Raw genomic sequence first — 16,717 nt, forward strand, 5'->3', positions numbered from 1 at the left:
AACTCTATACTCCTAAGGCGACCCCCATAGGGCACCACGAGGGACACGGCCGAATGCCTTCTCCATATCCACAAAACTCAAGTGGACCAGTTGGGCAAACTCCCAAGAACATTTGAGCACCCTGTAGAGGGTGAAGAGCTGGTACAGGGTACCATGGCCAGGACGAAAACCACACTTTTCTTCCTAAAGCCGAGCTTCGACTATCGGCCTAAAAAACATGTAAACAACCCCATTTTCACTTTTAAAAATATACTTGTAGTTTGAATCTGTTGACACAAATGTAGTCATAAAATTTAAATGCTACATTTAGACATCCAATTTTCCTTAGTCTGGATGGAAACAATCGAGCAAACCAGAAAAAGCTTCAAAGTTGTTTTTGGACCATCTATCAGAGCTAGTAACAAGATTCCAATGAATTATCTTACATTTAGATGTGGAATAACCACAGAACTACATCAGTCATTTCCCCTCATTGCATTATACTGTATATAAGTGTGAAGATTCACTCCAAGTAAACTACACTTTTAAAGATGTTATAATGGATATCCCAACTATTCACATATATACAGCTATTGAAACTGCATTGGGACCATAAAGGGAAAAGCCATTAAGCTAAACAGTACATAAGTGTGGAATGATGCTTTGCTAATAGCAAATAAATTGTGCACTCTAGAAATTCAAATGTTTTCTGCATGCGAGGTGTGGTAACTTTGTCTCTAACAACTCAAGCACAATAATGTACCAACTTTCAGCTACCAGATAACAGGACATAACAACATTAATGTGGTCTGGTTCTAAAATTATTCAAGGGTAGCCTCAAATGTAAAAAAAACAACAACAAAAAAACAACACACTATAGGATCCAACCTATAAAGTGTGAACACAATCAAAAACTAATCACATCCTTAATGCTTCTATTTGGGTTTAAGAGGGAAATACACTTGACCAAAGTAGGACTTTGGGCAAGTTTGCTGTTCCGAAGCATATAGTCCAGTGAGTACTTTTTTGTTAAGAAAAGCTAAACAATGTTTTACTAGTCAACACCTAGGGTAAAACTGGTTTAAACAGGTACATTTCAAAAACTTTAAATACCGTTAAAAATGTAATCATTTTTTGTCAAATGAAACTCATGTATTATAAATATTAATCCAGGTTCATGCTTCTAATGAAAGGAAGGAGAATGACCTTGGTCAATGGGAGCTTCTTTAAGTAATTGAAAACGATTTCTTGGAAGAAAAAAGTCTTGATGACCCTTGGAGGCAACAGGATTAAGTTGCCTTAGAAATGGATTTGAGGCTGCCAGGTAGCACCCACCCACCACACCCCCCAAAACTGGAATAGTGTCCAGGGTGTACCCCACCTTTTAATCAAGGAATGCTGGAGAAAGGCACCAATCCCCCGCAACTGTGCAAGGATAGGTGGGTATGGACAATAGATGAATGGGGTCATTAGGTGCAATAATGTACCTGAAAGTACTTTCTTTTGCCATAGTTGCTAATTTATTGCACATGTGTCATGATATGAGGGTATTTGAGTTTTGTTTGGGACCTTGTTCATGATTGTTTTCTGGTTCATTTCCTTTAAGTTTAGTTTCTTGTTCTGATTATTGTGTATGATTTCTAGGTTGCACTTTAGTTCCTTCTGTTCATCACACATTTCAGTTTGTTCTGTAAGAGCTGCCATTGACTCCACGCCTATCAGTGTCTTTGATTCACCTGTATCCTCTGTTCTATTTACTCTTTGCTAGATCATTTTTACTGTCACCCATGACCTGTACGATTTCTTTTATTTTGTATTAAACCTTTTCATCTCACCTTGTCATCTGCTCCTGCCTGTCTGCATTTGGGTCCTACTCCAGAAACAATCTCAACAACGTGTTTATTAGGATATAGTCACATTCAAGTTCAAACAAATTATAATTTTCTGGAGACATGATTTTCCAACATAAATTGAATCAAGGACAAAATTAGCTGATGTGTAAATAATGTTGGTCAACTTATCAAAATAGACTGCTGATATTGTCAAAGTTTAAATAAACATTAACCTGTTGGAGCTCCGCTGAATTTTTGCTGCTGAATTTCTTGTTTTTATAAGCAAATAATACATGAATGTCAGAGACGTTATAATTCATTCCCTTTTTAATTTAAAGTACTTGAGTTTGTTATAAATAATTTCAGTAATCTACAAAAGAAATACAGGTCCTTCTCAAAAAATTAGCATATTGTGATAAAGTTCATTATTTTCCATAATGTCATGATGAAAATTTAACATTCATATATTTTAGATTCATTGCACACTAACTGAAATATTTCAGGTCTTTTATTGTCTTAATACGGATGATTTTGGCATTCAGCTCATGAAAACCCAAAATTCCTATCTCACAAAATTAGCATATCATTAAAAGGGTCTCTAAACAAGCTATGAACCTAATCATCTGAATCCACGAGTTAACTCTAAACACCTGCAAAAGATTCCTGAGGCCTTTAAAACTCCCAGCCTGGTTCATCACTCAAAACCCCAATCATGGGTAAGACTGCCGACCTGACTGCTGTCCAGAAGGCCATTATTGGCACCCTCAAGCAAGAGGGTAAGACACAGAAAGACATTTCTGAACGAATAGGCTGTTCCCAGAGTGCTGTATCAAGGCACCTCAGTGGGAAGTCTGTGGGAAGGAAAAAGTGTGGCAGAAAACGCTGCACAACGAGAAGAGGTGACCGGACCCTGAGGAAGATTGTGGAGAAGGGCCGATTCCAGACCTTGGGGGACCTGCGGAAGCAGTGGACTGAGTCTGGAGTAGAAACATCCAGAGCCACCGTGCACAGGCGTGTGCAGGAAATGGGCTACAGGTGCCGCATTCCCCAGGTCAAGCCACTTTTGAACCAGAAACAGCGGCAGAAGCGCCTGACCTGGGCTACAGAGAAGCAGCACTGGACTGTTGCTCAGTGGTCCAAAGTACTTTTTTCGGATGAAAGCAAATTCTGCATGTCATTCGGAAATCAAGGTACCAGAGTCTGGAGGAAGACTGGGGAGAAGGAAATGTCAAAATGCCAGAAGTCCAGTGTCAAGTACCCACAGTCAGTGATGGTCTGGGGTGCCGTGTCAGCTGCTGGTGTTGGTCCACTGTGTTTTATCAAGGGCAGGGTCAATGCAGCTAGCTATCAGGAGATTTTGGAGCACTTCATGCTTCCATCTGCTGAAAAGCTTTATGGAGATGAAGATTTCATTTTTCAGCACGACCTGGCACCTGCTTACAGTGCCAAAACCACTGGTAAATGGTTTACTGACCATGGTATCAATGTGCTCTATTGGCCTGCCAACTCTCCTGACCTGAACCCCATAGAGAATCTGTGGGATATTGTGAAGAGAACGTTGAGAGACTCAAGACCCAACACTCTGGATGAGCTAAAGGCCGCTATCGAAGCATCCTGGGCCTCCATAAGACCTCAGCAGTGCCACAGGCTGATTGCCTCCATGCCACGCCGCATTGAAGCAGTCATTTCTGCAAAAGGATTCCCGACCAAGTATTGAGTGCATAACTGTACATGATTATTTGAAGGTTGACGTTTTTTGTATTAAAAACACTTTTCTTTTATTGGTCGGATGAAATATGCTAATTTTCTGAGATAGGAATTCTGGGTTTTCATGAGCTGTATGCCAAAATCATCCGTATTAAGACAATAAAAGACCTGAAATATTTCAGTTAGTGTGCAATGAATCTAAAATATATGAATGTTAAATTTTCATCATGACATTATGGAAAATAATGAACTTTATCACAATATGCTAATATTTTGAGAAGGACCTGTATAATTCATGCAGAAAATTCTACTGTGAGACAGACTGTCATTTAAATTTACATTATAATGAGATTTCGATGCAATGACTAATAAGACAGGATTAAAAGGAAAGGCGATATACAAACAACCCCAAAAAAATAGAAATAGCTGTCTATACCACAACTGTTTTCTATTCAGAATAGACAACTAATGGTTAAATTGAGTCAATTGTTTAAGTCTAGTTCAAGAATCTGTTGCTCATGTCAACGTAACTAAACTAAAATTGGTCAAATGAAGACTCCAGCGTGAAAGCAAACATTTGCCAATATACCTTTATTGACAGTCAATTTCCTACTTCTCAAAATTCTCTACATGTAAACATTTGCCACAAACGTTTTTTTAAATGAATAGATTTACCTGCCTACTTGTTCATTTTTATGTCCCTTTTGTTGTTATTTCATGGTTATGTGCTTAATGTGTAGCCTAGATCTTGCCTGTCTTTCATTTTTTACACATTTATGTTGTAAATATGAATCTGAGAATATTATTTAATAATTAATATTGATATTTTAATACTTTATCAAATAATATTTCAGTCTGTTAAGGGTTGTCCTGTGAATACCAGCCCAGTAAGGCGATGGTATTAGGACAAAATAGAAAGGTGTGAGATGAGCTCTGACATTATTGAACAGTAAAACTCTGCACATATATGGAATGAATTCACACAATTTCTTAAAATACAAGAATTTATTAACAAAAATAAGTCAACTCAAAGTCAAACATATTTCAATCAACAAACTCTTCACTATGCTAAAACAATCCAACTAAACTACCAAGCAGAATTAAAGAATAACGAAGACTAATGGACTATGTACAATATAAACAAGTTGATTAAAGATGGTTGGAAATCATGACCAAAAAGAGTGATGCAACATTACCATGCAATGTTTATGTTTGAGAACCAAGGATTATCTTGAAGAATCTAGAAATGAAGTTAAGTTAGTCTTGGAACTAACTTAGAAAATAATCAGCAACCTTTAAACAACCATTCACAATGCAAGATCAGATAAAATATTATTTTAATAAAATAATGTTTTAAATAATGATCTGCTGAATAAAACCAACCTCCTGGATGACTAATTCTCAACGATGTCTAATTAACTGTCTTTATTTATTGAAATAATATTTGAAGAAATATTATTGAGTATTTTGGAAAAGAGCCAAATCTTTCTGGAGAAATTGGGCTTAATGGTGTTTACTTAGTTATCAAATCTAGTAAATGATGTTCAGGGACTATTATTCACTAGCTTGAAAACCAACAACCTTTCTTTTGAATAGTCTTTAGTAGCACATGTTCTCTACTGGTCAGCCGTTAAGCTAACAAAGAAGCGGATAGCTTAGCACTAGAATCAACACATACCTTTAAAATACCAGGATTAATGAAAGGGTTAAAATGCATAAGTGCGGACGGCGCGTTATGAGCAATGTTCTGGTTAAAACCACCCTTTAAATAAAGTTTATCTCAACTTTAAAAAATACAAAGAACACAAACCGGCCTTTGTGCTACAGATAGCATGCTATACAAAGATAGCCGGGTTCCACAAAACAAACTTCATAACATGAAAACGTTTAGATCATTTCATCCTAAACCTGTTCTAAACCTAAATCTGTTAATCTGCCCAAACCTAACCTCATGAACCATGGTGAGGAAACGTTGTCCAAGGGGCGAAGCTTGAAGAAACGTCCACAGTCAACAAGCGGTTAGTTCGGTAGCTAACCTCTGCGTTCGCTCTGTGAACAAAAGAGTTAGCTCCGGAGAGCTGGCGGCTCGTCCTGTCCGCTGCAGTTTCTGCCATCTTCCTTCAGGCTGGGGCTTTTCTCGAACACTGTTTGTGTCTGCGGGGCCTCGGAGAGACAGTCAGCAATGCTTGTACCTTAATTATCCCCGTTCATGAATGAAAATACACAGACAGTATTTCATTCTACTTAACTTTGCATATGATCGATGATCGTATGGCTTTGGATCCTGTTGAATTTATGTCTTTTTGCCAGCAAAAGACATCAGCGCGCTTTGTTTCCCTCCGATGGTCATCGGTGTGGAAGAGAGCGATGTGTGGGAAGGGTGGGGGTCTTATACGGGCAGTGGCATCATGGGAAGTCCTCTGCTACCCCCCTTTCCCCCTTCGGAGTTTTAATGTTGAAATCCATGGCTGTAGGTCCCAACATTTATATTTTAACTTGTTGGATAAATGGCTTTCAATTACAATGCATCTAGATCTTTTAGACCATCTAATTGTCTGAATATATGGACATAATTAATATGGAATAAGATCAGATATATGAAGTACATTAAAATATTTTCCTACAGGATAGAAGTTTAAACTCTAAATACAGAGAATTATTGCTGTGTGCTCTATTCTTCTTTAACACTGAAGGTTCTGCTGGACGAGTGCTTCTGTTTGTGTTTCTGCAAACTATCCTCTAAAACCTTAGCCATTTGCACCAGATAGCCACAGAGAGTGGTTCTGCTGGAGATTTATTTTTGTTAAAAGGAGGTGGTACTTCTCCACTGTCACCACATGGTTACTCAGAAGGGGATTGCTGTAAAGTGAAAAACTTGATGCAATTGTCTGGGCCTCTTTAGATAAATAACGTTTTTCCAACTGACATAATATGATCAACTAACTTTGTTCATACTGTCAATTTAACTAATTTAAACACACAATTAAATAAAACTTGGATAAGATTGACAGATTGTTTGAGTTGTTTGAAAAATAGCTAAATCATGCTTATATAACAGCACTAACTAAAGCATGTTTTAAATCTTTCCTCAATTTCTCTGATTATGAGTGCCACATGGTAAAGATAACAAATAAAAACACAGAAACTGCTGTGACATAAAAAAATTAGAAAACTTGTCAATTATTTTCGAGATTCCTGTCCAATAACCAGGCTTTTGCTCTTCCATCTTGGTAATCAAGAACATTGCTGATCTTTCATCTCCTGCAGCTCATCTGAGACCCTTTTCCACAGCCAGGAATATCTCAATCAGTTGGTTGCGGATGCCCTGCATAAGCACTTCAGTCAGTAGACAAGTTATAAACCAGATTAACATTGACATAGTTAGCAGCTGTGAGTGCATCCAAAAGTTTCTATTTTCTGCTAATCAGAACATTTTTTCCAGATTGTTCCAACATATGACCTATGAAATTTGCAGTAGACTTCCCTTTTAAAAATATCTGCTTATTGAAGCCACAAAATGTCTTATTTCTATTTTTAGCTTTTTCTTTGTAAGATTCGAATATAATTTTAAAAATTATCAAATATATCATATATTAGTATTTAGTATTTTCCTGTTGCGAATGAATAAGTAAATGGAATGGGACTTTATTTAGGTCTGGATCCAGTATTGGGTTAAAACTGATCTAAAAGCAGACAAAAAACACATTAATGTTTTGTTGACACAGCACTGTGGAACAGTTTTTTAACTCTTTTGCCTTGCTGTTGGAAGGTCGGTTTACATTTGTGCATGAAGGCTTGTTTGTCCTGTTTGGCTTTGTGTTGCCCTGTGGTGAACTGGAGACCTGTCCAGGGTATCTATAAGCCCCAGCAGCTAGCCACAGCAAGAAAGGCCAGGCTACCATTTAAAAATACTCTAATACCCTTGTATTATGACACACACTAAAATACTAAATTACCAGGATACTATTTTACTGACAGGACATTTCAGTGTTGAAAGTAGGGAATATTAAAATAGCAATTGTGTTGAAACCAGAACTCTTGATTGAAAAGAAAATTCCATTAAAAAGGTCAACGGAATTTTTTTTTTTTCTGTCAAAACCTCAGTAAAATGTTCCTGTTCAATCTGAGTTAAACTAACCCAGTAAGCTCTTTTTTAACTCTCTTTTTAACAGATGGTGCTTGATCAACCATCTTATCACACTTGGAAGCACAATAACAAGTTATTTCTAACCCAATTCAGTTGTACCCCCTACTATTGCTAATCTTTCCTTTCAATTTGATCCTATTTTTTACTTTCTGTCTTTTGTTGCTGTTCAGATATTATTTAAAAAGTTAGCCAATCTGTAGACACAAGCAGTTCATCTTATGTATGTATGTATGTATGGATGGATGGATGGAGGATGGATGGATGGATGGATGGATGGATAAACAGTAAACTGAGTAGATGAAGACTAAAGTACTTGAAATCCTTGGGTTTCTAAGCAGGATCCAGTGGATCCAGCTGTGAATGCAGAACAATGCATTGTGTGTTTGAAAATCTCAAAACCAGACAGCTACTGGTGGGTGTTTGCAAGCACCACGTTCTTAATCAGCCAGTTAACTCTAATACTTGAAATGTATATGCCTCATATATATTCAACAGTGCAACCATTTGCAGAAGCTTTATTCAGTTCTTGAAAACAAGGCAAGAACAAGACAAAGACTTCTGATGAACCAAGACCACAGCTTCACATTTCTTTCTACTTTCTCATCTACACAGCTTGGCTCAGCAAAATAGGTTAATTAGAAAAAATTTTGTTTTGGGATATCTTTGTCTGTAGAACATACTTAAAGTGTAAACAATTATGGTTTGATTGTACTCAAATTAGTTCACAGTATCACTCGTGACAGACTTTCTGACAAACACCGACTCAAATTATGTCGCCATTACCTCATGGGGACCACTTAGTAATTTCTGTATCGTTCTTTTGGAATTCAAATTGTTTTATTCACTTTATGACAGCAACAGGAAGACAAATAGAGGGTGAGGTTTGTAACAAGGAAGGAAGACAATGATAAAAATGTGTTAAGATGTACAATTGTAACACATTTTAATATAAACCCGATTCAAAAAGCTGAAGGAGTGTGTTTATAGATATACCAAAGAAAATTTAATTTAGATAAAGAATATTATTAATTTTTGCATTAATTTAATTAAAACATTTATGAACTGAACTCACCTGGGTACAAATAGGACTTGAAGGAGATGTTGCAGTTTTGAATGTCAAAGGGGAATTTGTAAACATGCATCTTGCAGATGCTGATCACATTCTGGTCATTCCTAAATTCAACCAACCTCTCATTATGTATTTTGAGAAAAAGGCTTGAAGGCGCTTTGTCCTTCACTATCCTGTGCAAGAATATACAATTGATTTAGGTCAAACAGATTAAGCCTGAGCAAGCAACAACTTTAACCTTTGAATTTGGTTTGAAATCTTAAATGTTTTGGAAATAATGCAGTTTCACAGTGTGTTCAAAAGGCTGAATCAAACACACAGAAAATACACAAAACATTCTCCTTTGCAAAAGTCTGTACATTTACAGATTTCTGTAGTTCTGGAGTTGAATATCTTGGTGTTTTGTTTGTGAGTGTTGGAAACATTTAAAATACTTAATAGGGTCTGAATTGCTATGCTCAAGTTATGTTTAATAATGTGTGAAATAAAATGTATTGTGTAACTTAGTGGCCTGGCTAACAGGCCTTCTGTGTGTGTTTGACTTAGATATCATTTGCCCAGCAACATTGAAGATATATCAGACAGTTCAACTGACATCTGATAAAGTGTATGTTTTTTCTTTGCATGTGCATGCCTTGCTTTTGAATAAAAACTGCTGAAGCTGGGGAGGAAAGCAGAAGCGTTCGTGGTGAGCAGCAACGGGGCTGCAGCGTTTCTCCTGGCTGGCCAGAAAAACATGACTGCGCAGTCTTTGTGTTTTTATTTGTACTATAAAGTATAGGATAGCTTTTCCAAAACAAACCAACACGCAGGAGTTCTATGTAACAAACTCCAACATGAGTAATTATAAGATGGAAAAGGAGATGGACTGATTGATTGGATGTTTGTCAACTACAATGCGGGCGGGCTGCTCAGGTCTCTTGTAGCGAACAAAGTTAAGCTTTTGACTCACAGGTTTGTCTACATTTTGACTCTCACCCATGGTCAAATTGCAAAAATGAGCTTCCTCCATATGGTGGCTGGACTTAGCCTTCATATGGAAATATATGCATACTGTGAGGAGCTCCATCATCTGGGGGGAACTTGAAGTACAGTCAGTTAAGATAGTTCAGGCTTCGGATCCAGATGCTTTCTGTACGCCTCCCTCTGGAGATTTTTCAACCACCTTCCACCCAGGAAACCTGGGAGGAACTCTCAGGGCAATCCCAGAACTCACAGTACAGCCTATATATCCTATCAAGACTGGGAATACCTTGGGATCCCTCAGAATGAGCTGGAAAGTGTTGCTGGTCAGAGTGGTGTCTGGGTTTCCCTTCTAGACCTGTTACTCCTGCAACCCAATCTCTGGTAAGTGTAAGAAAATGTATGGTTGCATAGTTTCTGTAAACTTTAATTATGTACAGTAAGACAACATAACATTTTAACTGTCAGCATAGTATGTTTCGTTTTATTGTTTAGCCACAACAACTATTACTACAATAACCCAGCACTGCACTGACATAAAAATAAGACTGTTGGAATAATTGAATATAGATTTATCTTATATATTCTCCTATTCTTTAACTTGACTATTTGATTTTATAACCTTTCATGATGTATGTGATGAGTTTGTCTGCAGGCAAACATCAAAAGTGGAGCTGAGAAGGAAGCAGTCACAGTTGAGGAGGTCATAAAGATGAAGGCTGATTGCACTGAACAGAAGACGCACTGATCCTAAGATGGGGAGACTGTGGAAGTGTGTTGTTAAAAGATAATGGCCAAAAAAGGACACATCGCCAGCACAACAGTGGCGCACCCACGTTGATGAGACCCTTTCCTGGTTGGGTTCCGGCTTGGAGGAAATAATTTCCACATTATATTCTGTCAATCTTGTCTCCGAGCCACCATCGTCACAAAGAAACCACGCCCAAGTGACATGGACAACAGCAGAGGTAAGGGAGCCACGCCTATCTCCGCCTGAAATGTTCAGAGGAGACCCAGACCAATGTCGAGCTTTCCTGACTCAGTGTGAAATTAATTTTGAGCTTCAGCTGTCATCCTTTCCCACTGAACGTTCCAAGGTGGCGTTTGTTATATCTCTGCTGGCAGGAAAGACAAAACAGTGGGGAACTGCTGAATGGCATAACAGGTCTGCATCTTGTAACCTCTATGAAACTTTTTCCAAGGAACTCATTCGAGTTTTTGACCCTGTTATTCCAAGTTGTGAGGCCGCAAGAGGATTACTGTCCCTCAAACAGGGTGATCAGCCTGTCTCGTCCTATATAATTGACTTTCATTTGTTGGCTGCAGAGAGCCGTTGGAATGAGGCAGCACAGATGGATGCATTCATGAAAGGATTAAACGCAGACATCAAGGATGAGCTAGCGACCCGTGACCACCCTTCTTCCCTGAAACAACTCGAGGATTTGGCTGCTCGCATTGATATTCGGCTGGCAGAGAGAAGGAGGGAGAAGCAACATGAGGAGGATCGCTCATCATTAACTCAGGTTTCTGCACACCGGCATGAGAGAAGGAGTCGGTCACCTCTCACTGAGGAAAATGATAATTGTGAGCCCATGCCATTGGGCAGAACCAAGATTACCCCTGAGGAGAAAGATCGTCGGAGAAGATTCAAGCTCTGTTTTTATTGTGGAGAGAAGGGACATTTAGCACTCAGGTGTCCATTAAAAGGACAGGATCAGCAGAGGAAGGGAGGTCTCTACTGAGCCGAAGTCAACTAACTGCCTCCTCCTTCTTGTTTCCTGCTCGTTTTCAAACCTCTTCCATGTCTCTCCAGGGGGCCGTGTTTATTGATTCAGGAGCAGACACTGAATTCATGGACGAAACATTCGCAAATATGAACGGCATAAAACTTATTCTGTCAGCTGACACAAGAAACGTGATAGCATTGGATGGTCACAGCATGAACAATTCACACCTCATGATGGAGGAGATTACCTTAACAGTTGGAGGTAATCATCAAGAAAAAGTAACTTTCATGATCATTAATTCACCTGAAATTCCTGTAGTCCTAGGGGCCTCCTGGTTGCAGAAACACAACCCTCACATTGACTGTAAGAAAAAAGAAGTTCTGGGTTGGTCTGAGTCATGTTACGCTGACTGCCTTTTGTCTGCTGCTAGTTAGTGTGGAGAATGAGGTTGAGGAGACCTATCTGGATTTATCCAAGGTACCGCAAGCATATCATGATTTAAAGGAAGTATTTAATAAGATCAAGGCCACAGCTCTGCCACCCCACAGACCTTATGATTGTGCTATTGATTTGCTTCCTGGCACATCACCCCCTAAAGGCAGAATCTATTCATTGTCTGGTCCAGAGCACCGGGCCATGAAGAATTATGTTGATGAGGCATTAAATGTAGGACACATTCAACCTTCTTCCTCTCCTGCAGGTGCTGGTTTCTTTTTTTTTTGGGAAGAAGGATGGTTCGTTGAGACCATGCATTGATTATAGAGGCCTTAATGAGATAACAGTTAAAAATAGATACCCCTTACCACTCATGAACACAGCTTTTGAACAGATCCAGGGAGCCAAGATATTTTCTAAGCTGGATCTAAGGAATGCATATCATCTGGTCCGAATCAGAGAAGGAGATGAGTGGAAAACGGCTTTCAACACGCCTACGGGCCATTATGAATACAAGATCATGCCATTTGGACTTACTAACGCTAGTGCAGTTTTTCAGTCATTGGTCAATGACGTTCTTAGAGACATGGTGGGTCAATTTGTATATATTTATCTTGATGACATACTGATTTATTCTCAAGATCTGGAAACCCACAGAAAACATGTCAGAGCTGTTATCCTGAGTCTTCTCCAAAACCAGTTGTTCATCAAGGCAGAAAAATGTGAGTTTCACATAACTACCACTTCCTTTTTGGGCTTCATCATTTCGCCAGATAAAGTGCTTGTCGACCCCTCCAAAGTGAAGGCCGTATTGGAATGGCCTGTTCCAACTGATCGCAAGCAGCTTCAAAGATTTCTGGGCTTCGCAAACATTTGTAGGAGGTTTATCAGAAATTACAGCCTAGTTGCTACTCCCCTGAACGCTCTTACCTCTTCCAAGGCAAACTTTTTGTGGAATAAGGATGCAGAGAGGGCCTTCAATAAGTTGAAGGAACTCTTCACGTCAGCTCCTGTGTTACGGTCTCCTGACCCAGAGAGACAGTTTATCATGGAGGTGGATGCCTCAAGCACTGGGGTCGGAGCCGTATTAAGCCAAAAAGGTGAGGATGATCGTGTTCACCCATGTGCCTTCTTTTCAAGGACTCTGTCACAGGCTGAGCGGAATTACGACGTGGGAAACAGAGAGTTGCTGTCTGTCAAGTTTGCATTGACAGAGTGGAGACATTGGCTGGAGGGGACTAAGGAGCCGTTTATGGTGTGGACTGACCTATGTGGACTGACGCCCTATCCCGTATTCAATAGCCCGCAGAATCTCAGTCTGCGGGTGAAGAGGAGTTTATTCTTCCTGAACCCGTCAGGCTGTCTGTGTCCCGAGTTGAGGTGGAAAAAGAGGTCCAGGAGGCCATTAGGGATCTGCCTATCCCACCATCATGCCCACCGGACCGCTGTTTTGTTCCTGAACACCTTGTGCCAAAGGTACTGGAGTCTTGTCATTGCTCTCGTCTCGTTTGTCATCCTGGAATCAGCAGAACGATTCAGATAGTTCAAACTCAGTTTTGGTGGCCATCGCTGGTTAAGGATGTCAAAGATTTTGTTTCTGCATTCACTCAATGTCGTCAAGCCAAGCCTTCCCGTCGTCCCCCTGCGGGGTTGTTGCACCCATTGCCTATTCCCCCTCGCCCATTGCGATGGATTTTGAGACAGGTTTACCGGTTTCAAATGGTCACTCTGTACTACTAACCATAATTCACAGATTTTCAAAGATGGTTCATCTTGTGCCCCTGGAAAGCTCCGCCAGGGGAACTGATTTACAGACTGATAATAGGGTGGACCCAGACATTTAGAGGCTGGAGAGACCCGAAAGTCAGTGAAGAAAATTAAGACACTGGATCCATTTAGAGGAGTCAAAATTTCAGCCAAAATGATTTTAGATGGATGAACAATGCTTTCCGTTGCTGGGTATTTATATTTTTTCTCATATTGATTTTCTTATTTTTCTGGTACCTCTGGGAACCAGTCAAGATAAATAAGAATGTAATAACATCTGCTATGAGTCATATGAAACAAGTAGTGCTAAATCAAGAAAGGCAAGATAACCTAACTATGTGCACTAAACAAACTTCTTATACTTATGGCATTCAAGTGTGCGTGAAATCTAAAACCACAGCTGTGGTGCTGATCCCACTCATTAGCTTGACCAAACGAGGAAGGAAAGGGCAGGATTATAGAAGTTATAAATGGTACTTAACTAATGACAGAAGAGACACCTCATGGTCCATGATGGTAGCTGATGAAGGAAACAATTGGACACCAGAGTGGGGCACCACTGCTTATGCTAGTCATCAAAAGAAGTTGTTTAAGCTCCATAAAGCTGATAATGCAATCCAGGTAACAAAGCGAAGAGAGTAAAAATTATGTTAGGAAACTTAACCACAGATGACTAGTTCCAGGTTATTACTGGAGTATCAGGAACAAATAATAACTGGTTATTGATGGTAGAGCAAGCGCCTAAACCGTGTTTATGACCTGTACAAGATGCAGCCGTTTTTTCCATCCTTAGAGAGCAACGTTCTTTGTAACTAGGGACCCCCAAAAGATAATAAAAAGAGAGGAGCGGACAGATGGTTTTCAGAGCGGTAGGAGATTTGTAACTGAAAGCACATCTCTGTCCGTTCTCCTCGCAGCGAATAAATAACTAATTCTTTGTCTTTCTCTTCTTTTTTTGATGTTATAAGTATTTTAGGTTGTTTAAACCTGACAAAGACAATCTTCCTGTCTTTGTAGATGAGCACACAATTGCAGAATAATTACAAAATAAGTACAAAAAGGTTCAGAACCTTGTGTAACACTAGGTTTTTGAAGAAGTTCAGGAGTCTAATCAGGCTAATTATTAAATATATATGGTAAGTATTTATGTTGTTGACTGCATATCCTACAAAGTAGTCTTCTTACAGTAAGTTTTTTTTTATTGTATTTCTTTAACTTTCCCTGCAGTAGTAATCCATGTAATACCACAAAGGGTATAATAGAGTGAAGCTATATTGTTGCTGGATATTTGGTCAGGTAAACCACACAACACATAAAATAATCTTGGAAGAAAACCGGTTACAGTCTGCAAAATGAGGAGATGTTCAACTTCTAGCAGGTGGACTCTAAATATGCAGGAGGAGCTACAATGGAATGATATAGAACAGCCCAGTCAAAGTCCAGACCTATAACTAATTGAGATTCTGTATAAAGCTTGAAAAACAATGTAAAAAGGTGCTCTTCATCTAATCCAACTTTGTTTTAGATATTTTCCTTTATAAAATACAAAGCTGTAGATGTTGTAGATGTGCAAAGCTGGACATAACCCAGACATAACTCAAAACACTTCCAGCTAAAGGTGGTTCTGCAAAGTATCGCCTCGGGGTGGAATACAAATGTATACCACTGTTTTCTGATTTTCATTTGACAAACACACTATTTTCCTTAAACTCAAGAATGATGTGTTACTTTGTATTAGTCTATCAAATCCCAATAATGTACATTTATGTCTGTAGTTGTGAAGTGATAAATTGTGACATTGCTTTCCACCTTTAAGATAAAGACAAGTTTTGTAGCTGAGAAACATTAAGAGCCCTACTCCATGCATAGTTTCTTTTCCTGTTAAAATTTACCACTGGCTTGTGATCTTTACAAGTTGAAAAGCGATATTCATTTACACTGTACAAAAATACACAATGTTTGTCATTAAATTGCACAGATTTGTTTAGTATTTTAAGTCAGTTAATATTGCCAAAAATTATTCTATGAATGCTAAATGAGTAATACAATAATTTTTTTGAAACTTTTCTCAAAGTCAGAACATTTCTTTATTTCTATTGCCATTTAAACTGTATGACCAGGACAAAGGTTTTGAGTATTTTTCCACAGCTTCTCACAATAGTTTGCTTGAATATTGCCTCTTTCTGCCCATGTCGGTATCCAACCCATTTTATTGTTGATAATGACCCTTTTCTATCAGTTTCACAAGGTCTCTTACTTTTTTTCTGGGTTGATTTACATATTAAGGCACATACATCTCTACCACAACACTATCATGGCTTGACATTGTTTGAACAGATGAATGTGGCACAGTCAGGTAAATGTTTCCAAGAATGAACAAGACCTGGCGAGGTCCACAACACCCTTTCTGATATCTTTGTTGATTTTCCAATGTTGCCATACAGGGAATCAATGTTTTTGAGGTGTTGCCTTACAGTATATCCACCGGTTTGCCTTCATTTCACCAATGAACATGTTTACTTTAGCACAAATTAGTTCCAAATGCTAGTTTTCATTGGTCTGATGCCCACATACATCAAAAACACAGAAACCAGATAGAAAGTAGGAGAAACGTCAACAGTCTTTGGAAACATTTGGAAGAACTTTATTTGAATCACATGAATCAGAATCAGAATCAGCTTTATTGCCAAGTTCGTACATACAAACAAGGAATTTGACTCCGGTACACTTTGCTCTTTTGTTTTGGCATTACAGAATATACATATTTACAATGTACAATATACACATATATAATAAAAAGGTGCATTTGCAACATCTGTATGCTGTTGTTTTGAACTCTATTGAATGTTCAACAGAGAAACAGCCTTGGGGAAGAAACTGTCTCTGTGGCGGCTGGTTTTAGCGAACAGTGCTCTGTAGCGGCGGCCTGAAGGTAAAGCTCTGAACAGTTTATGTGCAGGGTGTGTGGGGTCTGCAGAGATTTTAGCAGCTCTTTTCCTGACCCTAGACCTGTATAAGTCCTGGATGGAGGGAAGGTCAGCCCTAATTATTCTCTCTGCATTCCTGATTATTCGTTGCAGTCTGCACCTGT

The sequence above is a fragment of the Girardinichthys multiradiatus genome, chromosome 10 (genome assembly GCF_021462225.1).
Source record: "Girardinichthys multiradiatus isolate DD_20200921_A chromosome 10, DD_fGirMul_XY1, whole genome shotgun sequence".
Taxonomy (NCBI): Eukaryota; Metazoa; Chordata; class Actinopteri; order Cyprinodontiformes; family Goodeidae; genus Girardinichthys; species Girardinichthys multiradiatus.